Raw genomic sequence first — 26,496 nt, forward strand, 5'->3', positions numbered from 1 at the left:
TATTCCAAGATAAACATCTAAGGCTTATTAAGTGGAAGCTATGCATTTGCCCTAAAGTGATGCTACCTAATGAATAAAAAAGACAATATAAAAATTTGACAATAGTCGCAAAGGTCACAAAGTCGTAGGATCGACTGCAGTCGGACTTTGCAGTGAAAGAGTTAATGACTGAAGTTGGTTTTTCTGACAGTCTCTCAAACATATACATTGATCGATAATCCACAGGTAACACACCGTTTAACAAACAGAAATTTACATAAACCGCCAACCAACATAATACGGTAGCCACTGTTAATCTCACTTAGAGATGTCGCAACAAATACCTTACTGAAATCAAAGTTGTTAACAGTTAATGTAGTGGCTTCATGTCAAATACCCTAATGAAACCAAAGTTGTTAACTGTTCATTTAGCGGTGTCATAACAAATACCCTAAAGAAGCCATAGTTACAACGGTAACACGTACAATGATGAAGAATGATACTTAAGTTATGCAAATATTGTATGAAAGCAGAATATTTCAGTTATACTATGCAAGATAATCAATTATGCAACTTAAACAAATACTAAAGCATTTTATGCTGAACAGTGTTTCAAAATTTCAGTGAGCATTGGACTTTTGATACTTGTTAGCACAATGTTATTAGCAACCCCATCATGTGTTACAGATACAATTTTCTTGGCTGTGGAAATTCATTACAATTACACCTCCATGTCAAACCTGTGTTATAGTTATTAGTAACATGTATTCTGGTTCATTCATGAAGTAAGCAAAAATAAAGTATAACATTAAACCAATCTTTAAGTAGAGTTTTACTAAAACATTCTCTAATTGAAATTGATATTCAAGACTCTACAATTTGATCTTTAGCTATATTTAACTGTTGTGAAATGTATCTATTGTGTGATTGGAAAAAAAAAAACTGAGCCAGGCTAGTACAGATACTTATGTACATTTCTGTATTTTTGAACTTTACACCATCACTGACATCATTGTTAGATATGACTGGACATGCACTGGACATCAGCAGCTGAACTTATCAGAAGAAAACAAATACAACTACACATTGTAGAAAATGTAGGTGAGAAAGTGGTAATTGTTTATGTTTACAAAATGTCTTTATGGATTTTGTAGAAAGTAGCAGCTTATAAGTCACTTACTTTAAGTGTAAACCAAACCTTTACTCAAAGATAAACAATCATAAACAGTATTTTGTATTTATGGCAAAAGCTACTGAAACTACCTGCCACAATCTTTAATTTTGAGCTACTTATCAGAGAGAAGATAGCAAACCACTACTTGTCCCACCTCCTGTGCTTAGGGATTGACTGCTTCTTTTGTAACACACCCACAGCTTAAAGAACAGGAGACACCTTGTGGTATTGTAATGGATTTGATTTGATTGAAACTCAGGAAGAAAGATTACTAGTAACTTGTAGTATAAGTTATTACATACTCATGTAGAAAGTAAACTAAATATACATCCTTATGCATACATGAAATCAGACATATGCTTCAGATATTTTGTCACTTCTGGATTATGGTAACTAATTAAACACCCTTGAAAGAGGTACAGATAGTCCTGAAGTACATTCCTATCTTGGTATCTTCTTGTGTCTGTTAACCAGTTTGAAGGATTATTAACAGATTCACTTTATTTATTTTCACCATGAAACTTCAGTTCTCTTCTTTAACTATGTCAGAATTCGAAATATGTCCCAAAGTGATGCACTTGTTTCAAAGTTCCTGTAAAAATTAAATAAATTGAAAGACAAAGTAACTGAATAATTCTATATCCAGAGTCTAGCACATTACCCTAAAACAAAACAATCCCATCAAAGATAAGAATAATAAAATTACTGAGACTTTAAATAAAAAAACATAAACCATGAAGCTATCAAGCTGAACAGATAAAATGGTCCCAGAAATATCAGTTTTTGTTACAAGTTACTGTTACTTATGCTGAAAATATGTTCTGAGCCAATATGTTTCTTGTAACCAGAAATTATGTTATGTAGCTACCAAATACTGCTTAATAACTAAACAACTACATATTATTTGAAATTTCATTCTTAATTAAGACTATAACTGGCTTTATTAAAACCAGTATTTGAAAAACAGTTTTGTATTTGGGTATCACTTACTGCTAAGTTTAGTGCTGCTGTTATTTGTTGCCATGAGATTTTAGTCTTCTTTGACCAAAAATGCATCTATGAGATTATTTGTTTTGTACTTACAAAGACTGTTAAACTTTAACTGTATCTTATGAGGGCTTATTACACTTGTATAATTCAAATGATCAAATAAAGGACTTAAAATGTTTTCCTTAACTTATGTAAGCAGGTACTAGTGTTACTATCAGAAAAGTTAACTGTGGCTAGTGTAAAAGAAATTGAGTTGTGATGGGAAAGTAACATAATTTTCCTTTCAGGATAAATTTATAAAGGCCACAAAAACAGGTGGAACAAGTGCGTGAACGTGTAGACAATTCTTATACACTACTTTCAAGAAGGTTCACAAAAAAAGGTGGAACAAGTGCAAACAATTTTAACAATAAAACACTGTTTCATACAAGGAAATGAAATGTGTACCTATGTTTAACCAGTTCAAACATCTTTTGAAAGGAAGAAAATACTGATGAGAGAATTATTAAAAGTCAGTTATGTGGATGAACCATGTATTTTGAAAATGGAAAAACCAGGATTAAACAGCACATTCTCTTTAAACAAAAAGCAACTGGAAACAGAGTTTATTAAATGTTTTGATTTTTTAAAATATTCCAGAGAATAGTGTACAAGGGAAAAAAATTCAAAGAATTCAAGTCTACCGATATATTACGATAACCTCCCAACTACTCCTGAAGAGAATGATGCATCTAGAAAATTTTGTTTTCTCTGTGACAAGAGTAACTTCTACAAGAAAATGAAGACAAAGAACCTGCCTCCCACTAGTACAGAGGATTTACAATGCTAAAATTAGGGGTTCGATTCCTCTCGGTTGGCTCAGCAGATAGCTTGATGTGGCTTTGCTAAAAGAAAACACACATACACAAATAACATTCCAATAGTAAGTTGAATGAAATCTGTGTCAAGAATTTTACAGGAGGAAGAATGTAAGGCTGTACACAACGTAATTCTATTTTATTATTGGTAAGTCATCTAACTATTAGATTCAAAGAGGTCTGGGAACTAGAAGGTTACAGAATAAGGATGTAAAGTTGTTTTTTACCAAAAACACAGTTTTACTTATCCACAGAAAACAAAACAAAAACAACAACAAAAAAAAACATGTAATTCACCACCTAATGTCAATAATAATAAACTTAGAGAATGTGATGAAATGTGGTATTTTACCAGTTTTCTATTGAGTAACTGGCAGAATAACAGGAGGTTCACCAGGAAATGTACTGTAGAGCAAAATTCTAAATTCTCTAACCTTGACTGAAGTTGAAGCAAAGAGAGAGATTGGCTTCAAGTAAAATCTTTATCTCAAACATTCATTAAACAGTCAAAGACAATAACAAGTGTATCACTTAGGTGTCTTTACTGGAAAGCTTAAATATCAATTATATTTGTAGCAAAATATAATCATATCTGTGATCATTACTGATGGTACAGACTAAAAAAACAAACAACAATTGCCTTTCTTTTTTAGGGTTAACATTACTGTATAAAAGTACAACATGAATACCAATACAAAGGAACACCTTTATACATAAACTATATTAATAAATATAATCAAACATCAAGTACACCCTCTACATTCCTACACTCAATTACACAACCACCTTCAAACATGTGGTCATCTGTCGGTCAGTTACCTCTTTCTTTCTTTATGAACCTGACAGAGACAGAAGAAGGTCAAAACGTTGTTTGCCCCTCTACATAAAAATTTTCTCAACCCATACCAGCCGTTTTTAAATATATAAAAATACATCATGTTTTACTTGAAAGGAATTTTTCCTAAAAACAACCAAGCTGATTGTTGTCTTAAATTAAAACTACACAAATAACATATTGAAAAAGTTTTAAAATGTATATTAAACAAGGATGTAGGAAATGTTTCAACACCCAGACAAACAGTAAGTTTTAGCGTTATTAACTGAAGACAGGGCCCAACATGGCCAGGTGGGTTAAGGCGTTCGACTTGTAACCTGAGGGTCGCAGGTTTGAATCCCAGTTGCACCAAATATGCTCACCCTTTCAGCTATGGGGGCATTATAAAGTGATGGTCAATCTCAGAAATGTACTGTTACTTCATGCACTTGACTACTGTGAATGGAAATTAATAGAGCTTACTTACGTTCAGTGAAGTTTCCTTGCTGTTATGTTTTTAGATCTGTAGAAAACAAATGTGGTATGTATAAGTTAACAACAGGACAACACAAGGAGTACCAAATAACAACAAATGATGACTTACAATATCTGCTAGAGAGGTCATCTCTTACTATGTACTGATCTATGAGACTGGAACTTCTTTGTACCATCTGCAGCTTTGTCAATATCCTGTAAACAGATCAAAATCTTATGTTATCTAGATTCTAATCTCTTAATGCAAAGGACCTGTCATTAAACGTGACAATACAGAAATACCTAAATTATAAAAACAATAAACAAAGTCCCGTACTTGTGGACATGACATGGAGAAAAAGCTACACAAGAGAAATAAAGTAATTTATTTGACAAAAATTTGATGATAAATCCACTAACTTCTTTATAAAGTACTTGTGTTGATATAAATTTGATTATAAATCCATTAACTTCTTTATAAAGTACTTGTGTTGGTAAAATCTTGATAAATCCATTAACTTCTTTATAGAGTACCTATGTTGATATAAACTTGATTACAAATCCATAAACTTCTTTATAAAGTATCTGTGTTGATATAAACTTGATAAATCTCTTAACTTCTTTGTAAAGTACTTGTGTTGGTAAAATCTTGATAAATCTCTTAACTTTATCTAGTATTCTGAAGTCTACAGGTAAAATGTCCAACTGAACAAAACTTTATGTTTGAGGAGAAACATTCATCAGAACAATAATTAAAAGCTAATGTTGTAATTTTCCTTGACTGAAAATGTATTTCTGATCGGTACTTCCTCCTCTCTCAAGATCACAAGATTACGTATTTTAATATAGTGCTGCCCTCTACACACAATGTTGTCTTTACACATGCCACATATTTTCTGCTCCCTCTTATTAAAATCAAATGATTCCAACATTTCTCTCTCTTAAATCGTCATGCATCACTCCTCTGCCAATAAAAGCATGACTCCCTCTATATGTCTCTACTGAACTATCACTTCAAAGTTTGGCAGAAGACATAAGCACTGAAAGAAAGTGAGTAGAGGAATGGTGGGAAGAATTAGTAGAAGGAAGTACCTATTGGAAATGTATTTTCAGTCAAGGAAAGTTATAACTCCTGATTCAGTACTTCCCTCCCTTCTAAAACCCATCCATGGAGTACTGACATCCATGTGGGGAATAGGATGAGGACTCGACTCCCAGTCAGTGGGTTAACTGAAATTTGACACCTCACTCTCTTGTGAGTGTATATTGCATACTGAAGAATAGCATATCATCTACACCTGCAAAACACCACCACTCTACTCTGCAATGAATGGTTACAGCCATCTTTGTATGGAATCCATTCAGGAGGGTGCCTCTATGGTAGACCACCCTGGTGGCTTGGAATTATAAAGTAATAAGGTCTTCCATACTCCACAAGAAGAAATGGGAGTGAGAAAGTGGTAGAAAGTCCAGAGGAATGTCATCACCTGAGACAGTGCAATGGGTGATAATGAAACCCTAATTTGAAAAGTTGACCATACTGATTGATTTAATACAAGGCATTGCAGGGATGGGCAGCTTTTCCCTTCTACTCTATCCATGCAGTTCATCCATACATCTGTAATGGGCAAGTTTATGAAGCAATTATATTGCAAGTTTATTCACATACAAATGATTTTATGGAACACCCCATTTCAATTGTGAGCATTGCAAAGCCATGGAAGGTAAAGCATGAGTCAACACGGTGGTATAGTGGGGATGTCAAGTTGAAGAACAGATGGTCAGGCACCACTCACCACAGAATGGGATCCATATAATGAGTAAGTAAAGCAAGGGTTCCTGAAAGAAAAATAGGAATATAAACTTACCTGCTCAAAGTTGCACTGAAGCCTGAAGAATGGGTGCAGGTGGAAGACAAACACCCAACAAAGAAGAAACTGCGATATGGTGCGATAAGTAATGGGAGATGAATGTATTTGATGTAGTCCACATGCCTGACTGTAGGATTTTATGGCTGATGAAGATGATATGTGAGGGAAAAAGTGAGGTATTAAATCTGATGTGAAAACATCAGGCACAAATTGTGGGAAGAAGCCAAGTAGGAATAAGTCAATCAAATAAAATGTCAAACCCAACTAGTGAGGGTAGAAGGGGAAAGATCCCAAACAGAGGAAGATTTCCGAGGAATAAAGAGTCGGTAACAGGTACCGTGGAAGAAATCTGTTTGGGCAGTATCACATAAAAGTCTATCTGGATTAAAACAACAAAAGATATGTGAAATATAAGGAAGAGAAACAGACAAACGGAGAGTTACCCTCCATATCATGTGAGGTCTTTGAGAGGAATAAAGGAGAATACATGTAGGGTGGTAATACATATGTGAAACATCAATGATAAACAAATCTGACCCTTGACATCCACAGTCTAAGGGGAGAAGGAAATACATTTTAAGAGAATGATGGAACATGAGGAAAGTGGCTGAAACAAAGGTAAATTGTGGAAATGGAGGACCACATTAATATTCCAGTCTGGAGGAATAGACCATAAGGGGGGATGACAAATCTGGAAGGAACACATTAACATGGTAAGGACAGGAGAGCAGATACTCAACTGTATCAGAAAAACGAAAGGTATGGAATAAGGCAGCCCAATAACCTGAGGATGATGAGATTAAAGACACATGGTTGAAAATCCACATAAGAAACTCTAACACTCTAGTCACAGTAGGTTGGTCAGTAGGGAATACTGGAGTTACATTTTCCATTTGGGTTGATACACCTCCATTGAAGAAGGATGTATGGGATGAGCTAAACAGAAAGCTACTTGATATACCCACCAAGGACTAGAGAAAAGCCAAATGTAAAGACAAAGGAGGTGAATGGCTGGATGTAGAAACAGTGACCAAAGTTAATGAAGAAGGAAGGGATACAAAGGTTGTGATACTGGAGGGAAAATTGCAGTTGTTGTAATTGTGGAAACTACAGCTGAGGTAACCAATAAGGAGTGATGAGAAGTACTTGACAGAGTGGTATGGATGAGAGAGATTACCTGGTGAAAAAATCAGATAAGAAGATAAACATAAAGAAATTTATGGTATCAATCCTAGTTGAAGACATTGACAGCTAAAGCCCAAGGCTAAGATGCTGGGGACTAAAAGAGGCTAACTTGTGATTGAAGTAGGTAGCATGCCCAATCTACATGGGGAAAATGAAAACCCCACCAATTACAAAGCCACCAGAAAATGAAGGGATCTAAAGATAACTCCATCAGATATATTTGATTGGGGCATGAAAGGCAATTTGCTAAGAGATTGAAAGCACCTGGAATGTAACACACAAGATTAATGTGATCTATGCGGGTCCAATATAGTAGATCCAACATTTTAAAACAGAGATCTCTTGACCACGTGTCCCCTTGCTGATTGATATGAGCTACCATTGTAGAATTGTCAGAAAGAATCACCAACAGACATTGTCTGGTGAGAGGAAGCAAGCACGTTTATATGTGTGTGTGTGTTTTTTTTTTCTTATAGCAAAGCCACAATGTTGTGTTCATTGAAGGGGATTGAACCTTTGATGTTAGCAGGGGACAAAGGGAAGTGAGTTATTTAAAGTCCAATGGAGTGCAAAAAAGCTCAAGAACTTTGATATGCAAAGACCTTTTGATCTAAAGCCTTCTACAGCCCTGAAGGAATGCATCTGTGAAAATATGTAATTCTGGATAAGGAGAAGGAAGTGGGACATTCACCAACATAAGGATCTTGTCCAACCATCAACAGAGATTGTTAATCAAGCTAGAAGTAAGGATAAAGGGAATTTACAAGGGATCCCAAGCAGGTTCTACTGATTATGAAGAGCTTAACGAAGGGGTCCCTATGTGCATGACAAAGTATGACTAGTGACATCACTGAAGACCACGTCCCTCAAACAACAGAACCTTACAAGCAGAAAGTGAGAGAGCTGAAAGAGCATGATGAACTAACAATTCCATGGAATGAAGCTGCAGAGGAAAAGGCTGGACCTGAATGACTGGTGTTGAAAAAGACACCCAAGTGGATGTGATATTGGGTAGGCTGAAGGAAGGACATCTTTAATATGATTAAACAGCCCATCTGAGCAGTCACGAGAAGAAGCTGATGGGTATGGTTAGCAAACTTCAGTTTGGAAGGAGCTAAAAGAAGCCAATAATCCATATAATGGCTCAATCACAACTCCAAAGCATGAAGATAGTGAATAAAAGCTCTGACCTCCTGACAAAAAACATAAGGGGCAGAAGCAAGCTTGAAGAGAAGGGAACAAAACACCATGTGATGGACGAACTGAAGATACTGATGAGACCATGGGGATATAGGGATGTGGAGATAAACACTAGTGACATCAATACCTGTCATTCATAAGCCCAGAGAAAATGCCCACTGTCAGGTAAGAAACAGTAAAATTGGACAGTTGAACAAAGTAACTGAGGAAAGACGAATTGATGATAGGCTTCCAGTCCTGGTTTTCTTAAGAACAACAAAGAGTCTTGAATAAAACTAGGTGAAAGATATATAACAGATTCAATGTCCTGCTGAGATAATAGTTTCTGAACCACCTCCAACAGACACTGGCTGGTCATGAGATTCCAATATGGAGTAAAGAAAATGGGTATAGGAGACACTGGAGGAAGTAAAAAATGGGATTATGAATCCTTCCAATAAAAGTTGAAGACCTTAATGTTCCATGTTGAAAGGATGCCAGTAATGAAGAAAATTGGTAAGCCAAGCTCTCACCAGATTAGAATCCACCAGGTGATGTGATGTGCATTGTCAATGAATACGATGAGATGAGGACCTCAAAAAGAAGAAACAAGTAAGAGTTGGGAAAAAGTGGGAGGAGAAATGGTAATAGGTGCTGTACTGGGCTCTGACTGAGACATAACAGACTGTTGTTGTACTGCTGCAGTTCATGATTCAAAAAGACTCAGAGATTGTGTCCAGTATGTATTACCACAGAAGTGGGCCATATGTAAACACCTAAGATAAGATGATGGTAAACATGTATGAGTTAACGTTGCATCACAGTCTAGACGGTCCCAACAACAGAAAAACTACGTATGCAGAGATAGAGCCAAAGACAAGAAATAAGCCAACAAAGAATAAAGAAGGGACAGGATATCCCCCAAAATCCCTCAGGGTTTTGATGAAAAGCTTAAGAGAGGATATGGGTGGTAGAGAGATAATGTAAAAAAGTTGTGAAGGTAGAACAAAGGCAGGAAAGTTGGGCATGTGTAAATTAATAAAACAATCTGTACTGAATTGTGAAACATACTGAAACAAATGTTCTTTGTAAAGAACAAATTTTATTTCATACAAAGTACAAACAATTAACAAATATATCAGAATATACACTATAAATTAGGTGTATATCATCTCTGAAATTCATTAACTAAATAATATTACAAATGGAAGCATGATTAAAAACTGGCTGATAGCATAGTAAGCAATACTGTTAAGATTAAAAAGAATCAAATTTTGATGTACTGTACCACTTGAAAAAGCAGTAAGAAAACTAGATTTAAAACAAGTTGTTCCTATGCCAACACAGTTGAATAAGAATATGGACATCTAATTTATAAAAAAAAAATATGGCATTAATGCAACATGTTTTCCTGTGTGTTGTGTATGTTTTTTAAGTATAACAAGATCATATGGGCTTTTATAGAAATATTTCTTTGCACAATATTTTAACATTATATCTCTGTCTGCTTAATACATGCATACTTTACATAATAATTTCTGTTGTTTAAATGGGTTTATGCTGTATTTATGTGTGTGTGTATATGTTTATATTCTCTCTGAATTCTACACGCTATATGTTACTGTAGTCACTATATGCTACTGTCTTATTAGTAAAGAAAACAAACATTAATGGACTAAAAAGTCTACAATAACAAACAGATATTCTGATACATGAACATAGCAATAAGGGTGTTTACCTCTTCTGGTTTAAACCACTGAGATAACAAAAACAATAAATGTTCTGCTACAAGAAGTAGAGCAAAAAAAAGTCCTCCAACTGCACCAATTTGTCGATACCTGTGGAAGAGGGAAGAAATAATAGTTTTTATACCAATGTAAACTTAACGTCATATAACAATAAAATAGAATCACTTTTTTTCTATGATATAAAACCTTATAGGCTAATACTAGTAAAAATTGGTCCTTAACTTGTGTAAATATACATTACTTGGTGTGTTTTGATACAAAATAGTTGAAATCAACTTAATTATAAAACAACAACATTTAACCTACATAGTAAACTAATAAATACATTTCATACCATTCTAACCAACAATATCTTTTTCAGTATCATGATAATTTTGGAAACTATCCAAATAACAAGACATGGGATTCTTATTCCCCTTTATTATTATACTGGAACATGAGTTGCTTCTAACTGTTTACTATCCAACTGGTACATGAGTTGCTTGTAACTGTTTACTATCCAACTGGTACATGATTTGCTTGTAACTGTTTACTATCCAACTGGTACATGAGTTGCTTTTAACTGTTTACTATTCAACTGGAACATGAACTGTTTGTGTAACTGTTTACTATTCAACTGGTACATGAGCTGCTTGTGTAACTGTTCACTATTTAACTGGTACATGAGCTGCTTGTCATTACTTACTATTCAACTGGTACATGAGATGCTTGTCATTACTTACTATTCAACTGGTACATGAGATGCTTGTCATTACTTACTATTTAACTGGTACATGAGCTGCTTGTCATTACTTACTATTCAACTGGTACATGAGATGCTTGTCATTACTTACTATTCAACTGGTACATGAGATGCTTGTCATTACTTACTATTCAACTGGTACATGAGCTGCTTGTCATTACTTACTATTCAACTGGTACATGAGATGCTTGTCATTACTTACTATTCAACTGGTGCATGAACTGCTCGTTATTATTACTATTCAACTGGTACGTGAGCTGCTTGTCATTACTTACTATTCAACTGGTACATGAGCTGCTTCTAACTGTTTACTATTCAACTGGTACATGAGATGCTTGTCACTGTTTACTATTCAACTGGTACATGAGATGCTTGTCATTACTTACTATTCAACTGGTGCATGAACTGCTCGTTATTATTACTATTCAACTGGTACGTGAGCTGCTTGTCATTACTTACTATTCAACTGGTACATGAGATGCTTGTCATTACTTACTATTCAACTGGTACATGAGATGCTTGTCATTACTTACTATTCAACTGGTACATGAGATGCTTGTCATTACTTACTATTCAACTGGTACGTGAGCTGCTTGTCATTACTTACTATTCAACTGGTACATGAGCTGCTCGTTATTATTAGTATTCAACTGGTACATGAACTGTTTGTAACTCTCTATTTATTTAATCATAAGATGAGAAAATATGAATAGAATGTGCTCTGATGAATCACTTATTTCACACCTCTTCAACAATAATGACTGACTAGTGACAAAACAGAAGGTGTTAGGACTTTACTTTTAAAGGAACCAATACCTAAAATTGTGCACAGTCGAATACAGTATGAAACTTACAATTTATTTACTTGGTAGTTTTCCAATAGCCATAACCAGTACTGTAGTAATGTTCAGTATGATAAATATGGGAAGGTATTTTTATTCAAATAGTATCACATTGCTTTGTACAAATAACAATAGTGTAAGCACAGAGGAAGGTGATTGCATGATGCTAAAGGTACTGAAAAATGTTCAGTATAATTCATAAAAAGTATTTGACATGTTTATTTATTATATTTTCAAGCTGGATAAGTCTTAGCTGCAATCTCTAGAAATATGAAGAACAGTTTCTATAAGAAGGAGCATGTACCAGCTAAGTTTAGTACCAAGACTGTGCACAGGGTATTGTATGATTTTGTTGTACACTACTTCAGTACGAGATGCAATATCCTTCCACTGGTATGCTTCTTTACTTTTCTGATGAGCGACCCATGGAGGTACAACTTTTCCAACTTTTCGATCATGTATAGCTTGGTTAAGACCTGCCACGTTACCTAATTTACAGAAAACAAATTTTAAAGTTAAGATACTCAACTAGGCTACAACAATCTCTAGTTCAGATGTAACTTTAGGCTTAGTTGTACAAAACAACACTGATGTGAAATATACAATGTTTCATTTTAATAATATAAAACTGATTTCTTTTTACAGCTTGCTCTATCCTCTCATACTTTATTTGGAGTATTATGTTACAGTGCGAAAGGGTGAAAAGTTTTTGTTGAAAAAAATGAATTTTTGTATTGCTGTTAGGCCTTCGTATTAAGCCTTGTTTCCACTAGTTCATATTAGCTTAAGTGACTGCTTCAATTGGTAAAGAAAATTGCTAAAAAAATATTTAAAAAACAGTGAATATAAACAGGATTTAAAATTATTACATGTATCAAATGAAACTTTTAGGTTTAAAATCTTCAAAAAATTGGTTTGTTTAAAACTTGAGTTATTTTTATTGTATTCCAGTGATAGAAAACTGTGAAGCTGTGTATATTAATTTTGAAATTAAGGACAACAATATAGTTTTGTAAAATAGTATAGGAAAATTTTAAGACAGTGTAAGAGGACAAAAAACAGAAAATAAAATGTATCACAACAAATATTTTCCATATTTCAAAGCTATAAGTTCATATAAATATCACATACACAAAACATTTTCTTCGCAGATGCTACCTGTGGAAAGAAATTCTGCAGTTTCAAACCACTTTATCCAATGGCTTTCTTTTTTAAACAATTCAATGTAACAAACCACACAATGGTTGCACAGGTTTGATGTACCTGGGTATTACATAGTTAAATATAACTTTGAGGTAATCTAGCAATCTGTATTTCAGTTTGGCCTAATAAGATGTGCAGAACCAAATGTTTTTACAATGTAAGTTCACTAATGTTGGCCACTCTCATTTTTGATTTTCAAAACTTTGTATAGATACAGATGTACTCATCAAGTATTTTCCAATATGTATAGATACAGATGTACTAGTCAAGTATTTTCCAATATGTATAGATACAGATGTACGAGTAAAGTATTTTCCAAACTTTTGTCATCACTCTTTATGCACGAAACATGATTTCACGTGCCACCATTTTTTTTAGATAAGGGAAAGTTATGTGATTAGATATAATTCGCAGATACATATTAAAACATTATATGTATTGTAGTAATTAATTATTATTTTCATTAATAAAAAAAATATCTAAACACTTAACTATGCATTATTGTGCCCCATCACAGTTAATTTATGCCTCCCTGAGATGAGGGTGGAGTGCCCCACGCTACGGGAAATATTGTACTAGCTGATATGGATGCTATGAAAATGAAACAGACAGTATAGTTTGTTCACCACATGTTTAGTTTTTATGACTCTTTAGTGCTGCAGGGCAAAATAAGTAATGGATTTCATGGAAAGTTAGTTTATCTTGCATCCTTTATTTACAGAAATGTTAAGGTGTTTTTGGGCACCTATTCTAAACCACCAAACACTCATGCTAACCTTTCATACTTACTCAGTTTTCTAGAGGTTTACGATCATTTTGTATTATCTGATTTACTTCCGAATACAAATGCTAATTATGAGTGAGAAAAACAATTACTTACTAGCTACACTAGGTTCTGTCAACCACACCAGGTCTGGTGGTAAAACCTCAGGTTCTCCCCCACTTTAGTACTTACAACCTGCAAACTAGACATAGATAATAATCAGTGATGTCGAGAAACCCACTTGTTGAGAAATTTATATGCAAAAACGGCTCGTTTGGGTTGAGAAAATATTTTACATAGAAGAGCGAACAACGTTCGCATATATCGTTTCTTTTGCATATAAAAAACTTTGTTTGGTTTCAGTTTTAAGTGTAAAAAGTTTTTTGTTATAGTTTTAAGTGTAAAATGTGTTTGGATTTTGTATTAAGTGTAAAACGTTGTTTGGTTTTAGTTTCTGGTGTAAAACGTTGGTTTGTTATAGTTTTAAGGGTAAAAAGTTGTTTGGTTGTAGTTTTACGTGTAAAAAGGTGTTTAGTTTTAGTTTTTAGTGTAAAACGTTGTTTGGTTTTAGTTTTAAGTGTATAAAGGTGTTTGGTTTTAGTTTTATGGGTAAAAAAGTTTGGTGAGCAGAGACAGATAGTCCGTTTTGAAGTTACACAACCTCTTCCAAACATGTGGTCAGCTTCCGGTCAGTTATCTCTTTCTTTGTGAACCTGACGATGACCAAAGAAGGTCGAAACGTTGTTCGCTCTTCTATATAAAATATTTTCTCAACCAGGCTATTAGCCCACATATAGAATCTAAACTTGTTTTCAAGCATTGTAAGTCCGCAGACATACCACCGTGCTACTGGGAAGACTGGTTTCCTCAATGAACAAGTCTGGTATGATAAACTATGCCACAAGAAGCAACCAAAACGCTTGTCAATTTTTGTTCCAAACAAATTGATGTCAAAGAATAATTTTACATGTACTGGAGTGTATTGCATGATAACAGTGGAGTCATAAATTAATTATAAAACACGAAGTACAAGTTCATGACAGGAATAAGAAACTTTCTTCCACTTTCACCATTATACTTAACTAAATGTTTTCAAACGAAACTTACTGGCTCATATCAACTTACTTTAGTTGAAAAGAAAATCTCTATAAGGTCCGGCATGGCCAGGTGGGTTAAGGCGTTCGACTCGTAAACCACGGGTTCGAATCCCCGTCGCACCAAATATACTAACCCTTACAGCCGTGTGGGCGTTATAAAGTGACAGTCAATCCCGCTATTCGTTGGTAAAAGAGTAACCCAAGAGTTGGTGGTGGATGGTGATGGCTAGCTGCCTTCCCTCTACTCTTTGCGCAAAATTTATAAACAAACAAAACTTCTCCTTCAGAATTACGGACGGCTAGCGCAGGTAGCTGCCTTCCCTCTCACTGAATAGCTTTGCGCAAAATTTATAAACAAACAAAACTTCTACGTCCTTCAATTCACGTTTTGTTGAAACAAATAAGTAGAAGAAAATGAGAAAAAAAATTAAAAATACAAAATCCCATGTATGGTATTATACCCAGACGTATTATATGACACTAGGGGAGTTACTTAACATTAAGAAAATCATTTGTTTTAAACATTTATGCCAGGCCAGACCATGAGATTAATAAACCTGATAACAAACCTCACTCGTGTATCACCTGTTGTGGTGGACACAGAAGACCAAATTTCCTACCCTTGTGATAACGTTTGTCCATAGTTCTTGTCTATTCGACAGTCTCTCTCGCACCTTCTAAGCCTGATATATATACACCTACCCCACAGAAGAGCTTCGTGATGTGTTTACTGGCGCCGCCTACCTGCAGCTGAGGGAATTCGTTCCAAATCTGTATTCTCAACAACACGATTGTTTAAAATAGTTTCTATATAATGGTGCTTATGGACATTTTTGCTTGTATATTGTTGCTGTATTTTTGAAAATATGAGAGTCAAAATTCTTATTTAAAAACATGAAAAGCTACTGAGAACTAAATGTTATTCGCTCCATGGGGAATCGAATTTTGGAACGTAGTGTTGTAAGTCCGGACACTTACTGCCAATTCACCGCAGTGATCATAGAAAGAACATCTATGGTACTTAAATAAGGTACCTGTGCAGTTATGATTCTGACCAAAAAGATGGTTTAAGGTTTCTAATATCAAACAGTTTCCTTTCTGACGGAACAATTTTAAACCGATTTCTCTGACATTTCAACTGCTTTTAATCGTTGTTCGATATTTAAAGACACGTATGAACAAACCTACAGAGGGTCAAACACATTATACTAAAACGAGTTTCACACCTCAGAGTTAAACTTTAGAAATTATATCACAAACAATTCTAGTTCAGTCCCTAAAGGGCACTTGGCATATTGTCCATTGTGATGATTCACTCCTAACTACAACTAGGCTCCAAGACCTTTATTGTGAGGTGCATATCAACAATACAATAAAAAATACTTTGGCGTGGAGGTCGCACCAACTAAAACGAGAAATCTATAACCCAGAAATTCATGTTAACACGTTAATATATTATAGTGGTATTATTATTGTTACTATTGTAGGACTTTCTTTGATCTACGTGTTTTTAGAACATCAGGAATATATATATATATTTGTGTTTACAATTAATGTTATACACAGTCTATTTTAAATCACTTTGCACGAAATTTCGTTTTGGATGAAATACTGTCTGCTGTGTCTACTGTGGGGATTAGGATTCCGGATTTTAGCGTTGTAGTACAAAATCTTACCGCTATTCTACCAGCACAAATAGTGTGCTGCATGTTGTGCTTGTTAACAAAATACTCGAAGAAACATTTGTATAATTTATATTATTAAGAATTTTCCTTGTTCTCTTTACTTAAATTTAACGTTTAGGTTTTAAGAATGATTTTATAGTGAAGTTAGTTCATAGCGTTGACACTAGTGCATGTCTTTTATATATTACCCCAAATACAAAAGTTCCAATCTAGTCAAACTGTGCGCAGCCTGGTGGTTAGCGTGCTAGACTAAGAATTGAATAGGATAATATCGTAGATATGATTTCCATAAACACGCTCTACACTTTCGGCTGCTTTATAAAAGCAACAATCTATTACACCATTGGATTTAAAACCTGCTCTTCCCAGTTGCTTCACGCACGCGCGAATAAAGTGTCATCCGGGTCGAAAATTCGATTTCAGTTTGCAACCATTGAAATTTTTTCTTTACATTACCACTTGACTGAACTAAACGATTTTTTTTAAAGGAATGATATTCCAAATGCTCTTTTAATGTTACTCAAAGAAACACCAAACCTTCAATCAGTGAAAAATTTAGAAATATACCGCGTGGTGCGTGGACTTAGAATCCAAGCAGAGGTATAATTTTGGTGGCTATGAAATACTAAATACAAAATAACCAAAGAACTGTGTTAAATTCACAAGTGTTAAATCAAAATCATGCACTAATTTTTTTTTGCTACATAGTTATCAGTAGATAACACATAATTTATCTGCTTTTTTATTTATTGAAAATGTTTGTGCAACACTACATAAGGGTTCATATAGTCGTTCTCTATATTGGACTGAGAGACTAAAGGGAAATTAGCTAACCAACAGCACCCACTGCTAACTCCTGGGCCACTCTTGTCTGTCCGATAATCGAGATTTGACCGTCACTGTCTTTGAAATGTATCCTTACGCTATAGAAGTACTATTTTCTATACTCCACCTGGAAAGCATTGTTCACGTTCGTTTTTTTGTTCGTTTTGAATTTCGCGCAAAGCTACTCGGGGGCTATCTGCGCTCGCCGTCCCTAATTTTGCAGTGTAATACTAGAGGAAAGGCAGCTAGTCATCACCACCCACCGCCAACTCTTGGGCTAGTCTTTTACCAACGAATAGTGGGATTGACCGTTACATTATAACGCCCCACGGCTGAAAGGGCGAGCATGTTTGGTGCGACTGGGATTCAAATCCGCGACCCTCGGATTACGGGTCGAACGCCTTAACACACTTGGCCATGCCGGGCTAACATTGCTTACTCTGTTTAAATGTTTTAGAAAAAAAATCCTTTCTTTGTCGGGAGAGAAATGAAAACGATATTATAATCACATAACCTCGGAAGGTTTTTTCGTGATGCATATGAATATTTGTGAAAAATTAAAATAACTTGAACATATTTATTTGTTTAATTACCTGAATCTGACTGATACTTATTGATTTGAGTGTTTGTTGTTACACAATGGGATCTCTGTACGATGCCCATCACGTGTATCGAAAGTTGATTTTGAGCGTTATTAATACACATTTAGCACAAAATGTTTTTTTATTCCGTATGTTAATTATCAATAACTTCCGATCAGAAGTTTGCGTCCTCTGGTGGGACAGAAGTAAGTCTGCGGAATTAAAAGGAAGTTCGATCGCCCAATGGGGCTTTGATGGGAGAAACACACCTACAGACATTTGTGTGGCGCCATCTGTTTTAATTTCTTTGTACGTCTTTCGATAGAATATGCATAATATACTGATGCATGCACTGATTTATGGAGTATGCTAAACTTGGATAAGATTTTTAAAGTGACGCATTAGGATGAAATATAGGGAAATGCTTTAGAAAGTTCAGTTTAGTTGTTGCTTTACTGATCTAAAAACTTTACTTCACTCTGTGAGTGCTTTTGTTGAAATAAGAAACGAAAGACGAAAACGAACCATTTGAAACAGAAAAATCTAACTTTCATTCAGATGAGAGATAATAAAATGCTAACGTTTGCTCTTGGAATGGGTGAGGAAGTCGTGTTCTTTCCTTATGTTTACCCTGCCGAGACGGTCGGTACTCGATCAACAAACGAAACGGTGAGAAATGGAACTCGTCAAAAGATAAAGAAACCAACTGTAAATGTTTCCTGACATTTATCTACTGCTTCCATACAAAAAACACACCAAAAACGCAGCATCCAGTTTCCTTGCTTTTAATAAAGCTCCTTCATGGATTGCATTCAGAAATGCTAACACATTTCACGTCTCTTATACATCTAATTAACTGCACGAGAAAAACCAGTTACTTTGTCCATGGTATATATATTATTAGACTGAAAGCACGGTGTGGCTGAATAGGTTTTGGTTTCTATTTTTGGTCTGTTTTTCAAGAAAAACGATCACCGAACTTTCACTTCCAGTGAGAGGCCTCGTTTTCAAATTATTCCGTTTGGTGTGTCCTCAGCTAGAAATGGGTGATAGAAACTGTGTCAACAGCAACACAGAGAATAGGTTAAAGACTCAGTGTCTACCTTGAGTCTTAAAGTTAACGGTGTAAGTCAGTGTTCTACGTAGAATAAACAATACAAATCTGTTTTAATTATTTACACCACTGTTAATTACTTACTATCCATACAGTTTATTTATATATTTAAAATCCTTGATACATCTGCAGCTTTCTTACACGATAAATTAAGCCTGTGTTTTTGGTCGTACAAACGAATAATGTCCCACGCTAGTACAGCGGTAAGTCTAAAGATTTACAACGCTAAAAATCAGGGGTTCGATTCCCCTTGGTGGACTCAGCAGATGTCGAAGAAAGAAAATTGAAAAAAATAAACACCACTTGGTGTTGGTCAATCTATTTGGAGCAGAATAAACACTTTATATGAACAAGCACTGAGCACCATTCCTTAGCCACTATTATTTCATAGAAAGCTTGTACGCCTAAAAAAACACGATATATTTTTATTATATTTCATGTTTATATATCTATGTTGTAGTAAACAGTAACATTATCAGTGAAATGAAAGACATTATTTAAACCTAATTTGCTTTCTCGAAAGTTTTGACTGCCAAGGTCGGATCCTCGACGTGGTGCTACTTTTGACAGCGCTAATAGAAGAAACGAAACAATTCCACGCATGAAGCTTGGAATGAAAGATAAATATATATAAGGATTAATACAGCTGTTACCGGCTGAGATGATGCCACTGTTTTCTTGTCGAAGACTTTTGGATTTCCAAAGGCCATCACCATCTCTTGGATGGTGCACGGCAAATTGGTAATCATAATGGCAACAAATGTGGCCGTAGCCATCATAAGTGTCTTCACCTTTGCACGAGGAAGGGTCGACGCTGTATGTTGGCAATTTCTCATTACTGATGGTTGTCGCCTTATGTCTAGTAAAATTCGTGAGTACAAGACCACCAAAAGACTACATGAGATGGTGAATACAGTCAGAAACACAACATCCAGGTACAGCTGGCGATGTGACCTTGGATACTTCTGGGTGTAAAAGATAGAGCCACATAAATACTGATTTATACTTGAAGTACTGATTGAAATAAAGTGACCACCCACGCTCCCAAGGAAAGTTTCCATGAAGAAATGTGCGGGTTTAAGGCGTGGTCAAGCGTGTTAAGGCGTGCGACTCGTAATCTGAGGTTCGCGGGTTCGCATCCCCGCCGCGCCAAACATGCTCACCCTTTCAGCCGTGGGGCGTTATAATGTGACGGTAAATCCCACTATTCGTTGGTAAAAGAGTAGCCCAAGAGTTGGCGGCGGTGGGTAGTGATGACTACCTGCCTTCCCTCTAGTCTTACACTGCTAAATTAGGGACGGCTGGTGCAGATAGCCCTCGCGTAGCTTTGTGCGAAATTCAAAACAAACAAACGAATCATTATACTAATTTAAAAAAAAATGGATATTGTTTGGTTAACAATAAACTTTCGATTAGTTGATTAAACTATTGATTCAAATTTTTTTATTGGTCATAAAATGTCAAATAAATTTCCCATATTTACTGAACTGTTTATTAAACATTAAACTTTTTATTAAAGGATATTGATATCATAAAGATATCATATCTTGTTTAAAGGTGAATTTTACAGAAAAAAGAAAACTTTGCTGCGAAAAGAACTACTCGTACTGATTAATTTTGCAGGTTTACATTTTTTATAAAAATATGTGCTAATAAATGAAACGTAGAACTTGGTGCAGAAAGTGCCCTTTCTGAGTGGCAATCCGAACGTTTTAGTTTTTACGTTTGCAGTTAGGAAAGGTACTGTGACGTAATAGTTGCCAAACAAACCGCCAACGCCAGCGCATTGAATGTAAATAAACATGGCCAATGCATGGAGAGAAACAGAGGCGGAGTCTGTTTTGACTTTGTGTTCTGAACAATGTCGAGTAGCGCTATATCAATTTGAACCTACTCTGAATGAATCTAGAACAGTTACTTTTGACACAGATCTGACAAGTTCTAGTTATGAGGACAGTTCCACGAGCGAAAGTGGCGGAACTGTGAGTGATACTGATAGCATCCAGGGCGGTTGCGAGTCGGTCATACCGCCAGTGGAAGAATGGTAAGCCTAAGTCATGACAACAAATATGGTCTGTATTATTTTACGTGCAATTTTAAGCATCTCGAAACCTGTCTGGTGTTTATAAATTATTGGTATCAAAGACTGGGATTTATTTGTTTATACTTTGCCGACTATGGTAACTAATACTCGGCCCTTCCACAATCATTGTACCGGGTATTTATGACTCGTAACAAAATGAATTTCAATTATACGTCATAATTCTGTTTATAAAATTAAACTTGATGTAGCAGGCTGATTAGTTTTAGTAGATTTAATATTTACCATAAATGTAAAATTTATACGACATATTCCTTTTCTACAACCATAAGCAACGCAGTAAACCATGTTATCATAAAACAAACATAAAGTAGCAATATCAAGACAAAAAATTGTATAACAAGGTATGTAATCCGAAAAAAACACCGATAGATTTATATAAAACACCACCACTGAAACGAACAAAATGGTCGGCGCGCAACGAAGCGTGTTTGGCAACTATTACGTCATAGTTGTAAAACGTCACGGAAACAGCCAAACGACCGAGAGGAACTTGTGTTCGAGGATCACATATTTTGTTTCATTTATTACTCAAAAACTAAAGTGTTTAAAAATATGGCAACCACACAGGAATTTTACCTAACCAAAGTACAGTTTCTAAGGTAATTATTAAATTTTTTGAAAATTCACCATAAATGTACAAGACTTACGTAACTGTTACCTGCTAATAATAAAAAATGATTCAAAACCAATAAGTTATTGTAAGCTGTTGCCTGCAAAAAATAAAAATGATTCACAACAAATCAGTTATTGTAAGCTGCTGCCTTCTAACAATAAAACTGAATCACAACCAATCAGTTATTGTAAGCTGTTGCTTACTAACAATAAAACTTATTCACAACAAATCAGTTATTGTAAGCTACTGCTTACTAACAATAAAACTGATTCACACCAAATCATTTATTGTAAGCTGTTACTTGCAAAGAATAAAAATGATTCACAGCCAATCAGTTATTGTAAGCTGCTGCCTACTAACAATAAAACTGATTCACAACAAATCAATTACTGTAAGCTGCATCCTACTAACAATAAAATCATTTATAACTATTCAACTTTGGCCTGTATCAGAAGAAATAAATATAATAGTCATTCAACAAAGTCTGGCAAAAAGTTACTGTTTTATAAATAGTATGTACCTCAAGTTGTACTATGGGTATTTATTAAGAAGCAGAAAACAGACTGAAAAGACAAACAACAGGCCAGTAGTCAATTAGAAGAGTCGCAGAGGAAGACCAAAGGATATCTTTGTAGAACAACATTATAAAAAGTAAAGATCTGGACAAAACAAAGGCCTAACATAGCGGAGAGCCTTCACAGCTGTCCGTGGATTATTTGAAACAAAATAAGAGAGGATTTATTAACCAAGCCTTTAAATAACAAAATACAAACAGAAGAACCAGCAGTTATGTTGCAGGAGTCCGAAGTAAAATGTTTATTACATTTGCTGAGATATAGGAACGAATTTTTCAGTTTGCTTCTTCATATGTTAGAGTGAACAGATGACAAAATTGGAAAAAATCACATTTCTGAGGCCATAGTGGGAATTTACTATATGAGCCTTTTACATATTTGGTATAGAGGCTCATTAGGTCCATGAGGAGATAGACATAAACATTCAATTTTGGGTTTTTATGAGCGTTTCTCACCCATTTTCTCTTACCACTATCTCACCTCACCTGGACGCATCTTTATGAAATTTGGTATGGAAGTTCACTGGATTTATGGGAAAATACACATAAATTTTTATTTTTTTACGTTTTCCAGTTTTTATTGGGCGGTTTTACGTTTTTTTTTTACCAATACTCTCCTCCTCCTAGTGGATCTTCACCAAATGTGACATGAATGTTTGTTGTGTCCACGGTGAAATGCGTGCAAACTTATGGTTTCACATATTGTGTTTTGCAGTTTTTATAGGGGTTTCTAAGTTTTGTTTACAATTACATATAAGGGAAGCAACTTTCGATCTCCTGAGTAACTTTCAATTAGATAATGAACTTATATAACTTCTGTCCAGAAAACGAGTACTCCCAATTGGTTCCATAAATGTGTTTCGTTTCAACTGTATAACACAAGTGTAAGCTTTGAGATTTACCGTTGATTGTATTTGTTAAATAATGCCCTTTGATCTAATTTTCAAAATTCCGGTAAAAATGCCCCAATGCTTAATCATTTTTAAAATGTATAAAATGCTTACCCTCCATTAGTACAGCGGCAAGTCTACGGATTTACAATGCTAAAATTAGGGGTTCGATTCCCCTCAATGAACACAGTAGATAGCCCGATGTGGCTTTGCTATAAGAAAAACACACACACATAAAATACTTTGTCAAAAATTTAAATGAAATATAGAGTCTTAGCCGCTAAGTAAAGGTTGGTATTGAAGATATGATCACTGGGAGGGACTCCCCCATAAAGCGGACAAAAAGATCTGAAGAAGATCAGTGAGCGACACACTTAACTTTTAGCCTAACATAAAGAAGTTTTACTCAGATTGTTCGTTGTCATAGTGATGCAACTAAACTATTCTTCATGTTAAAATAACAGTCAAAAACGTGTCCACGTTCTTGCAACAAAACAGCACATGTTTTCATATATATCACATTTAAACAACAAGAAAACGTGATAAATGGAAAACAAATTACCGAGGAAAAAGTCTCTGTTGTTCTGTGGCTTCCTACATATATAACATTGTACAAGAACTATTAAACACAGGGGGGTTTCTTTTATTTAACATAAATCTTACACGAAGTGTTTTAAACAATATTCCGAATATATATGTATATCTTACACGAAGTGTTTTAAACAATATTCCGATTATATATGTATATATCATACACTGTTTTAAAATACAATATAATATTTTTACCAGCCCGTATAGAAGACACCAATAAAAATCGCGGAGAAAAAATCTGTATATACGATACAGGAATGCCCTTCTTTCTCATCGATTGTTTGTTTTCAAATTTCGTGCAAAGCTACACGAGGGCTATCTGCGTCAGTTGTCTCTAATGTAGCAGTGTAAGATTTAGAGGGAAAAAAGCTAGTTACCATCACCCACTCTTGCGTTACTTTTTTATCCACAAATAGTCGAATTGACCGTAATATTATAACACCCCCACGACTGAAAGGGCGAGCATGTTCGGTGTGACGAGGATTGGAACTCGCTACCCTCAGATTACGAGTCGAGTGTCTTTACCACCTGGACATGCCGGTACTGGTTTTCTCATGGAATGAGTGTATGCTGTTTGAATTAGATATAGTAATTTTATTATCGAGATCTGATTTGTCTAGAACGACAACAGAAGAAAAATAACAAACATCTAAATCTATTTTTTTATCCCTATATTGATAGTGTTGTTCAACGTGTAACCTTATTAAACACAAAACACTATAACACAGACTACTAGTCAAAACGGGGAAGCAGTACAGATTTGTAAATAAAAATAATTTCCGATTTTGACTGATTTAACAAAATATACCCAGAGTTGTGATACTTTCGTATCGGCCTGGCATGGCCAGGTCGGTTAAAGCGTTCTACTCCTCATCTTAGGGTCGAGGGTTCGAATCCCCCATCACACCAAACATGCTCGCCCTTTCAGTCGTGGGAGTGTTATAATCTGACGGTTAATCCCACTATTTGTATTGGTAAAAGAGTAGCTCAAGAGTTGGCAATGGGTGATAATGATTAGTCGCTTTCTCTCTAGTCTTTCACTGCTAAATTAGGGACTAGTAACGCGTGAAGTTAAAACCAAACTTATATTCTACAACTTAATGACACTCGATTAGGTTTGAAGGCTGTTAATGCTTGAAAACTGTATTTCAATACCTGTGATGGGCACGGCCCAGATATCCCGTTATTTAGACTGCTTCCCCAGCGGCACAGCGGAATGTCTGCGTACTCCCACCGCTAAAAACTGGGTTTCAATACCCGTGGTGAATAAGCACAGATAGCCCATTGTGTAGCTTTGTGTTTAATCACTAACACGCAAAACACTTAGAATGAAATTGTTTACTTAGTTTGTAAAACACTATAGCTAAGTTTCTTATTATTCAAAACTAGTAAAAGAAGCGAATTACTTTAAGATGAACCAAGAAAACAAAGCGTATAACATTTATCAATACAAATTCATACTACAGGGTGAATTTAAAGAAACCCATTATTGGAAATGATTATATCTTAAATAAGTAATACTTGTTCTAGGGGAATTATGCTTCACCAGATAAGAATATTGATATTTATTTGTACAGGTACAAGATGACTCAAAAACTGTCTTAGTAAGTGTTTAATATACCTTCTGTTATTCTTTATGAGAAGATGAAACCTAACCCTAAATTAAGACACTGCAAGTATTATCTAACCTGGACAATTTTCATTGGTACACTGAATAACGTAGATAGATCCTTAAAATTCCCTGGCCTGATCCTCACAATACCCCATAATAAAAATAATGCCAGTCTGTTAGAGAAGCCCCCTCCCCTCTCAGTGGCATAGCGGTATGTCTTCGGACTTACACGGCGAGAATCCGTGTTTTGATATCCTTGTTGGGCAGAGCACAGATAGTCCATTTGTTTAGCTGTGGACGTAATTACAAACTGTTGGAAAAGCGATATAAGTATACAATGTAATGTGGTTTTGAAGCACGCTGTGCTATGTACGAGCTTTCGTGATATGCCCCGCATGGTCAGATGGTTAGGGCGTTCGACTCGTAATCTGAGAGTCGCGAGTTCGAATCACCGTCACACCAACATACTTGCTCTTTCAGCAGCAGAGGCGTTATAATATTACGGTCAATCCCACTTTTCGTTGGTAAAAGAGTAGCCCAAGAGTCGACGGTGGGTGGTGATGGCTAGCTGCCTTCCCTCTAGTTTTATACTGCTAAATTAGGGACGGATAATGCAGTTAGCACTCATGTAGCTTTGCGCGAAATTAAAAGAAACAAACAAACTTTTCATGACTAAAGCTTTTTTTTTTTTCAATATGCCTCTGGTAAAACTGAGTTGTTTTAGGGAAAAGTAACTTTTCAGAAACGAGCAGTGTACTCATTGTATTCACACTGTACGAAGAAAGTTTCCCGAAATTACATATTGGATCAACATTTAGCAATAACGTTTTAAAGAAGAGCTAACACTAACTTCGGTTCACTTACTGGCAAATCAAGTGGTTTCTGGGGCGTATATGTGCGCGAGATCATAACAAAAATACTTTTAATTCGTTGATATACATTTAAGATATGCTACAGTTAGCTTAAGTTATTTCTGATGATCCTAGGCT

The 26,496-nt window shown here is 35.3% G+C and overlaps 1 long non-coding RNA gene across 3 annotated transcripts; it reads right to left on the reverse strand.

Annotated features, from left to right (window-relative positions):
- Window positions 1–941: 941 nt before the first annotated feature.
- LOC143256116 (uncharacterized) lies at window positions 942–15,633 on the reverse strand. 3 transcript variants are annotated; one of them, XR_013031088.1, is made up of 6 exons: window positions 15,488–15,631; window positions 13,939–14,023; window positions 12,160–12,343; window positions 10,262–10,361; window positions 4,419–4,504; window positions 942–1,745 (listed from the first exon to the last, which is right to left on the reverse strand). It is a non-coding gene; the product is annotated as an uncharacterized LOC143256116 (long non-coding RNA). The 3 variants fall into 3 exon arrangements; XR_013031089.1 differs by having other exon boundaries at window positions 15,504–15,629; XR_013031090.1 differs by lacking the exon at window positions 13,939–14,023 and having other exon boundaries at window positions 15,488–15,633.
- Between the last annotated feature and the right edge of the window lie 10,863 nt (window positions 15,634–26,496).

Source organism: Tachypleus tridentatus, chromosome 7, assembly GCF_004210375.1.
Source record: "Tachypleus tridentatus isolate NWPU-2018 chromosome 7, ASM421037v1, whole genome shotgun sequence".
Taxonomy (NCBI): domain Eukaryota; kingdom Metazoa; phylum Arthropoda; class Merostomata; order Xiphosura; family Limulidae; genus Tachypleus; species Tachypleus tridentatus.